At 37.4% G+C, this 9,135-nt stretch overlaps 1 long non-coding RNA gene across 3 annotated transcripts; it reads right to left on the reverse strand.

Moving 5' to 3' along the window:
- Positions 1 to 5,751: 5,751 nt before the first annotated feature.
- On the reverse strand, positions 5,752 to 8,746 carry LOC127119145 (uncharacterized). Of its 3 annotated transcripts, none has more exons than XR_007802665.1 (3): positions 8,294 to 8,746; positions 7,929 to 8,181; positions 5,752 to 6,557 (listed from the first exon to the last, which is right to left on the reverse strand). It is a non-coding gene; the product is annotated as an uncharacterized LOC127119145 (long non-coding RNA). The 3 variants fall into 3 exon arrangements; XR_007802664.1 differs by having other exon boundaries at positions 5,752 to 5,997; positions 6,245 to 8,181; XR_007802663.1 differs by having other exon boundaries at positions 5,752 to 8,181.
- Between the last annotated feature and the right edge of the window lie 389 nt (positions 8,747 to 9,135).

Raw genomic sequence — 9,135 nt, forward strand, 5'->3', positions numbered from 1 at the left:
AAGAAGGTGATTGACCTGGAAGATGAGAGCTCGGATGATGAAGATGATAGCTTGCTTCATCACTTGAAGCCTAGTGTAGCTAAGAGGATGAAGACCAAAAAGGGTAGGTCTGTGGCTGAGATGATGACAACCAAAACTGCTAAGAAGGCTACTACTATAGGCCCCTCAAAGTCTTGGAGTAAAATGGAGGTGAAGAAGAGAAAAGTAAGAGAAAGTTCTAACTCAAATGAAGATGTTGAAGAAGATGTCCCTGACATCTCTCTTGTCAAGAGGACAACAATTAGAAAATCCCCTACAAAGGTTGCTGCTGTACACTTGGATAATATTTCCTTCCATCTTGAAGATGGAGCAGCAAAATGGAAGTTTGTAATCCAAAGGAGAGTGGCCGTGGAAAGAGATCTGGGCAAGGATGTTGTGGAGGTTAAAGAGGTCATGGACCTGATTAAATCTGCTGGATTAATGAAAACGATTACTGGGTTATCTCAGTGTTTTGAAGGTCTTGTTAAAGAATTTGTGGTGAACATCCCTGAGGACATTGCTGATAAAAACAGCAAAGAGTTTTGTAAGGTGTTTGTTAGAGGGAAGTGTATCAATTTTTCTCTAACTGTGATTAATAAGTTCCTAGGAAGAGGCACAGAAGGTGCTTGTGAACTCGAATCCACAGACAATGAGGTCTGTAGGGAAATAACTGCTAGACATGTCAAGGAGTGGCCTATCAAGAAGCATCTCCCTGCTGGAAAGCTAACTATGAAATATGCTATCTTACACAAGATAGGGTCAGCAAACTGGGTACCAACCAATCACATCTCTACAATCTCAAATGCTCTTGGAAGGTTCATATTTGCTGTTGGAACCAAGCTGAAGTTTGATTATGGTAGGTTCATGTTTGAAAAAGTTGTCAAACATGCTTCTACAAATGCAGTAAAGCTGCCCATAACTTTTCCCTCATTAATTTGTGGGATAATCCTGAGCCAGCAACCTGGAATTCTGAGCACAAGTGATATTCCTAGTAGAAGAAAACCTCCCCTGTCAGTTCATTACAAATTATTTGAAGGCAGTCATGTCAATGACATTGTCATGACATCTGCTGTGAAGAAGAGAGCCTTAAAAGGTGGTATGATTGCTGAATTGAAAGAAACTTGTAAGGAATTGGAGACTGGGATAAGGGTAGCTAAAGCCAGGAAAGAAGCTTTGGAGGTTCTGATTGATAGCTTGGAGCAAGCTGATAGAGATAATGTTGGACATGCCAAAGAAACAGAAGCCCAAACCTCTAGTGAGAGGTCTGAATCTCAAGATGAATCAAGTGGCAGTTCTGGTTCTGAAGCTGATGAAGATGCAAGCTCCTCTGACTGAGTTTTGTTGAAGATTGTTCCCTATTGTTTTGATGATGTGCTGTTCTGGATGTTCTGATGATTTTTTTTTGGCAGTCATGTTTTGATGCCTTGATGTCTTTTTTTGGGTTCTTTTTTATTTCTGTGGATTTTTATCTCAGCTTGTATAGCTATGTTTGTTTGTGATTCTGTAACACCTAACAATATGTTATGACATTCTATGTGACATTCTATTGGACTAATAGACATTTATTTTGTCTCATTGGTCTCATTGGTCTCTTTTGGCTAAAAAGGGAGAGAAGAAGCTAAAGGAGTTGTAGCTATGGTAGCTATGCTATAAACGGATGACAGATGATATTGAAGATGATGCATGTTGGAGATAATCTGTTTAGTACAGGTGTTGTTGAAAGAGATGTCAGATGGGGAGGTGTATGCTACAGGTGTTGTTGAAGGAGATGTCTGTGTTGAGCAGACTGTGGGGGAGAAGAAGCACATGTGTGTTTACTAGTTGTTATTTTAGCTAGTAAATGTATGTTTTATTACTTCTGCTGCTACACTGCTGATGTGTTTTTTTTCTCTTGTGAACAAATGGTATGATGTATGTTTTAGCCAAAATTTGCCAAAAGGGGAGTTTGTTGGTTCTATGTGTTAGCAGCAATTTTGGTAAAATCTAGAGTGTTCACAACTTGTCATAAATGTTGTCTTGACATGAGATAACATGTACCTGCAGGGTGTTTAAAATGAGAATATGCAGGATTTTACTGTGATGTCAGACCCGATGTCATGACATCTGTATACAGAACGTTCAGTCTGAATGTTATGTATTGTGTGATTGCGCTTTTTGTGCTAATCTATGTGTGATTGATGTAATGATTGAACGCGTCCTCAATCAGTAATTATAACCAGATTGAATTATTTTCCAACAAGATATAATCAGCTGTCATGAGAAGATATGAATGGAAAATAGTTTTAGGGTTTTATGATGTCCAAGCCCAGCCAAACACTTCTATATAAAGGACATGGAAAATCTGGATTTATACACAAGAAATAACGAACGAAATATTGAGAGAGAATAAGGGTTTTAGTCTTGTGTGGTCGTGCGTATTGTAAGCCATTCATTCATCCATAGATGATTGAACTGGACTGATTTTTGAGTTTAATTTGTTCACTCTAAGCTTTGAAGCATGAGTGTGTGTTTACTTGATTGAAGCTTTTAAGCAAGATCAAGTATGTGTCTTTGAAGAGTGTGTTCTTTTCATTGTAATTCTTGTTTTATATCACTGCTGTGATTGAGGGGGAGTGAGTAGGATCTCATATTTAAGAGTTCTTAGGTAGAAGTCACACGGGTAGAGATTAGGTGAAAAGACTGTAACTTGAAGTTGTTTACTGAGAGTCTTTGAACTAATTCTGTTTAGTGGATTTCCTTCCTGGCTTGGTAGCCCCCAGACGTAGGTGAGTTTGCACCGAACTGGGTTAATAATTGCTTGTGTCACTGGCATTACTGTTCTTTATCTTTTATCTTGTTTATATTGTTCAAATATTAGTGTCGTGACATTACCTTCGACATCTCATATCTGATACCAGAATTTCAATAACATAACTATATGAGAACCCCTAACCAACTTCTAACAACCTCACTGGTAACTAACAATTTTCAACCACATTTTAACCAACCTAACTGCCTAACCAAATTAAGAGAAACATCTTATAACTAACTGCACAACTAGCCTAACTAACTTCTATACTCTTATAGATTGAAAATAGAGAAATTGAAAGGAAGGAAGAGGAGAGAAGTCTAAAATATGCTTACCTTGACTCTACAAGAGGAGCTTTCATTCTGCAACGAGGGTCTTTTCACTAGCAGCAAGATCTTTTCACTCTACAGTAAAGACTTTCAATCTTCAAATCCAACCATCCCTGTCCAATCCCTTAAATCCTCTGATGCATCCTCATCCTCATACAGGTCCTGCATCACCGACATCTTCCTTTTGAATCCATCATCTGCAGTATGATATCTTCTACATTGCAATTGCGATTTCATACCATAGCCATTCCCGCAATCTCTGCAACAGAAACCAACGACGATACGGAAGAATAAGGAGAGGCAGTAGCAATCCAAAGAGAAGAAGAAAAAAATGTAGCATAATTGATTCACACAGAAGAGAAAGAGAATCACATGCGAACGTCATTGATAACACCGGAGCCACCGCATCAGAGTCCAATCCATTTAGCTTCAGTCTGATCTCTTTCTGCTAACTAATGATTCTTCTGCATTGCAATACCAAATTATGTCACCAATCAAGAAACAATTCATAAACTCCAAGTGAAGCGCATACGATCTCGGTGAGTTGGAGAAGAAGAAGGAAAGATTAAAACTAAGGAGGGATAATAGTCGTTATCTGTTCATAACTCTGTTTCGGTGATTCTTCTGCCGAATCAAGATGCTTGAACGCGACGCGCACGATTGATGTTGATTCGAATTGGTTCGAAGAGGATGAATCTGATTTCAGGGATTGGAGAATTCAATACTTCTGTTCTTCTCCGTGGATTCTATGTTTGAGTGCTCATCGAAGGGAGCGGAGGAAGCGCGTGAAGACGACCGAAGGAGTGAACATGTCTGCTGAATTGGAGTTTTGAGTGTGTATACATGGACCATGTTTACACATGGGTCGCTCATGCTTGAGTCTGAGGCCCGATTTTGTTATTCACACCCGTGGACCATCATTCCCTTATCTTAGCCTAAAATTCCCACCTCCCTCTATATGAGCATCTGGTAACCATTGCATAAATCATTATCATGCATAAATCACATCGTTTCACTCATGTATATCATTCATATAACGTAGCATGAAACCATACAAGCGAGAAAAGCCAAAAATTCTGTTATTGGCTAACCCAAAGCTCAACCTCTGCTTGACAAATCACAAAATTCTCATTACATTACCTTCATCCTCAACGGGATTTTTTTTGGATACATTAGTATTTAATCCTCTTCTACCTTGAATACCAAAAAAGCTTGTGCAATTCTTGCATCCAGGTTCAAGAAGATTAAACAGGGGCAGTTGTTGTACCCTAAAATTTGCCCTCCATTTTGCTTCTCACCTGATTTGTGGCTTGAGGCTCATTCTTGACTCATTCATGTGCATCCTTCATTCATGATTAACACATGCCAACAAATATCATAGGTTCAAGGTATATGGCTGATGAAAATAAGGGCTTTGCTTGAAGATTTTGGTTGAAGCTCTGATTGTTTGATTCTTTGGGACCTCAACTCCTGAGGCCTACATCTTAACATTCATCTGTGCATCCCAACCCTAATTCCTTACCTTGAGGGATCTTGTGATTGACTTTGTGGATATCTGACTTCTAAACCCTAATTGTGGGCCCATGGCTTGATATGTATTTGAGGAGCTTTGTAGTTGGTTTAAAACCCTAACCAAGGGTAATTGGTGTCCAAATACCTTGATTGGTAGACTTTTGAAATGGCGATTAATCAAGACCATAGTTGATAGACGTTTGAGGCCTTGGAGCTTGGATTTTGGAGTTCAATCCACATAAAACCCTGGCTTGTTGGTTCATAAGGGTTGTAAGCCTAATTGATTGGTGTATGCTTAAAACCTTGATCAGATATGCCTGAAATTGTTTGTTTGGTTAGAGGATTGTGAAACCCTAGCTCATGGGAGGGGTTGTTTGGTCAGTATGATCTGCATCATGTCATTCATTAAGTTCACTAGAGGATTATCGTTTCATAGTATTGATTGTTCAAGTTCTCATATGGATCTTTCAAGACTCATGCATTGGTTTAAAATATCATAGTGCATTCAAATTTTTCGTCCTTCATTCATGATCCATTGACTTCAATTTCATGATACATTCAAGTTGTATTGATGCATGTTTTATGGTGTATACAATATCTTTGTTTTAAAGTGATTTCAAATCGAAATTTGGAGGGAAATGATAATTTGAATTAAAACATGTTGCATTAACCATAAGAGCTTTACTCATTCAAAGAAGACTTCCATTCATACATATCATACTACAATCTCCACATTCATACAAAGAAATTACAAAACATTTTCTAGCTATAGTTGACTAGTGTCAACTGTTAACTTTTTGGTCAACTGGTTGACTAAAGTCCACTCATCTAGGTCATCCCTATATTCTTGTTCAAAATTCAATTCCATATAATCCGTGACTATTTTTAATTTTTGTTCACATTTTATTTCATACCATTCTAAATCATGACCATTTCATCATAAGTCATACATGTGTATTTCTAAATACATTAATTTCCATCTCAATCTCCATAAACCATATATGCATTAATCTCCATTCAATGTACAAAATTATACAATTTCCATTCAAACATTATAACCATTACAACCATTCAATTTCCAAATATGAACAAAAACCATATCTATTTCATTAGAACAAACTCATTATAGATTCATTAAACTCATAACCAAAATTTACATTAGATTGTAGTTTCAATCCCAAACATACATATTCTGATTCTAATTTATGACAAAATTACAAAAATATTCCATAGCAAATGCCACGACAAGTCCTTATAACCCAAGTAGCTTTGTGCACCCAATTCCAAAGCTTCACCACTTTCTTCAAGAATAAGTCATTCCTTTGATTCCACCATTACACTTTGCACATCCTACAAACACCAACCAAGCCATGTTAGAAACATTCCAAAACAATAAACCATACATCTAACAATCATAGGTCAGTAAAATCATCATGTTATCGTAACCATGTTTCCAAACCATAATACATAGCAAAACTATGGCTACATGGCCATTCACCATTCATGGAATTTCACTCATCATAACCTATAAACCCTTAGCCATTCACCCAACCAAAATACATGTTGTCATACTGCCATTTATTCAATCAGAACATACATGTTCAGTATTATAACAAGCCTGCATCACCATTTAAGCTTCGACCCCTCAATAATCGACCTGGCAAAAACAAAATTGGCCAGAATCCTACACCAAACATCCATATAATTGACAGTTAGCAAGACAGTGCAGTAAGCCAGTAACATTCACATGAATGGCATAGCAAGGATTCTTCAAGCCAAGGCATCATGAGATGACAATTACCAAACAACACGATTTCATAACTTATATGAATATTAACTCTAACTGAACCAAACAGTAGTCTAGATGCATGACCAACCTTGCTACACCATCCTGCAACATGACCATTAACCTACAAAATAGAATGGGAATTGCATCATAAAAGTCCATATCATTTCAGACATGAATTAACCAAAAAACAACAACAGCATAAGCAGAACCTCATCCAAGTTGGCATTGTTTTCCCATGAACAGAACAACCAATTATTAGCTACAAGCCCAAACAGAACCATACGGCTATATCACGATTTCACAACGGTCATACACACTCACTAAGCATCATAACAATCCAACGTATATCCAAGTCGACCATAGTTCAAGGAAGCACAAATAAGGTACATACCATAGACATAGCCATTTGTTCGTAACAACATAACTCTTCGCTGACAACATTCACCATTTACATTCACATTACCAAATTAACATCCCACGATAGCTACCAATAGCATCTGGCTTATCCAAACATGGCCCTGGGTGAAATTCCTGAAGCGACAACTCATAATGTACAAGCTAAGCAACCTTTATCAAGGTCATGGGACGAGATCAAGTCGAATTCTTGTTTCACAATTTTCAAAAATAACAAGTTAGGTTCAGTTATTTGACAGTAAATCATATCTTTTGAATGACTTGATTTTTTTTGCAACGACAAGGCTTAACTCCTAATAGAATTGACAACCTGGAATTTAACATATAACTAATTCTCAAGACAGTTAGTTTAACAGGATTCTTGGAACTAACCATTTGGAATTATCTCCATTTGGAAATCCACCATGAAAGTAAGTTAGCAACTAACCATCCGTAGCAACCGGGTCTGATGTAATCTACACTTTGAAACTGAATTTCCAATTAATTGGCTAGGAAGAAATCAGAAGCAAATAACGGATATAACAAGTAACACCAAGTATTTTTTGTCAATTTCTAACTATTTTTAATAGGAGACTAACAAGTATTTTCGGGAACTAACCGAAATGCGTAACTAACATCGTAACCCTTAACTGACCTGAACCAGACTCTCTTATAACTACTCTCAACCGTTTTTCTAACTAACTTATCAATAACCAATAAAACTTCCAAACCCTGCAAGAGAAATAAAGGAGATAAAAGCATCATCCCTCACAGTAATAGGAAACGGGAAAAGTAGAAAAGGAAGAAGCAAGTTGTCATAACAGAAAGGTAGTGGAACCTTCTCCATAACTTCCAGAACTCAATAAAAACCGTAGATTTCATAACAGAACTATATGACAACCCCTAACCAACTTCTAACAACCTCACTGGTAACTAACAATTTTGAACCACATTTTAACCAACCTAACTGCTTAACCAAATTAAGATAAACATTTTATAACTAACTGCACAACTAACCTAACTAACTTTTATACTCTAACAGATTAAAAATAGAGAAATTGAAAGGAAGGAAGAGGAGAGAAGTATAAAAGAGGCTTACCTTCACTCTGCAAGAGGAGCTTTCCTTCTGCAACGAGAGTCTTTTCACTAGCAGCAGGATCTTTTCACTCTGCAGCAAAGACCTTCAATCTTCAAATCCACCCATCCCTCTCCAATCCCTTAAATTCTCTACTGCACCCTCATCCTCATACAGGTCCTGCATCGCCGACATCTTCCTTCTGAATCCATCATCTGCTGCATCATATCTTTTGCATTAGAATTGCGATTTCATACCATAACCATTCTCGCGATCTCTGCAACGGAAACCAACAGCGATAAGGAAGAAGAAGGATAGGAAGCATCAATCCAAAGACAAGAAGCAAAAATGTAGCATAAGAGATTCGCACAGAAGAGAAAGAGAATCACATGCAAACGTCTTTGACAACACTGAAGCCACTGTATCAGAGTCCAATTCGTTTAGCTTTCTTCTGCTCTCTTTCTGCCAACTAATGATTCTTACGCGTTGCAATACCATATTATGTCACCAATCGCGAAACAATTCATAAACTCCAAATGTAACGCATATGATCTCGACGAGTTGGAGAAGAAGAAGGAAAGATTGAAACTGAGGAGGGTTAAGAGTCGTTATCTGTTCATAACTTTGTTTCGGTGAATCTTCTGCTGAATCAAGATGCTTGAATGCGAAGTGCACGATTGATGTTGATTCAAGTTAATTCGAAGAGGACGAGTCCGATTTCAGGTATTGGAGAATTTAATACTTTTGTTCTTCTCTATGGATTCTGTGTTTGAGTGTTTGTCGAAGGGAGCAGAGGAAGCGCGTGAAGACGGCCGAATGAGTGAACATGTACGCTGAATCAGAGTTTTGAGTGTGTATACATGGGCCAGGTTTACCAATGGGTCGATCATACTTAAGTTTGAGGCCCGAGTTTGTTACTCACACCCGTGGAACATCATTCCACACCCCTGAGCCCATTTTAGGTTGCATTGGGCTTAGACTTGTGGGCCTAGTCCGATTGAATCAGGTTTTTTACTAATTGATGCATTCTTGTCTCTTTTTATTTTTTTAATTTATAATTATGCCTATAATTAGAATTAGAATTAGAATTAGAATTAGAATTAAGACTAATCTTTGGTTGATTATATTCCTGATTAAATTAATTAGAAATGTAGGCCTAATTAGAACTCTAGAATTACTTAGTTTTAAGAATTTAGCTAAGTCATAAATCTTGATTAGGGTAATTAATCCT

The sequence above is a fragment of the Lathyrus oleraceus genome, chromosome 2, assembly GCF_024323335.1.
Source record: "Lathyrus oleraceus cultivar Zhongwan6 chromosome 2, CAAS_Psat_ZW6_1.0, whole genome shotgun sequence".
In the NCBI taxonomy this organism is placed as follows: domain Eukaryota; kingdom Viridiplantae; phylum Streptophyta; class Magnoliopsida; order Fabales; family Fabaceae; genus Lathyrus; species Lathyrus oleraceus.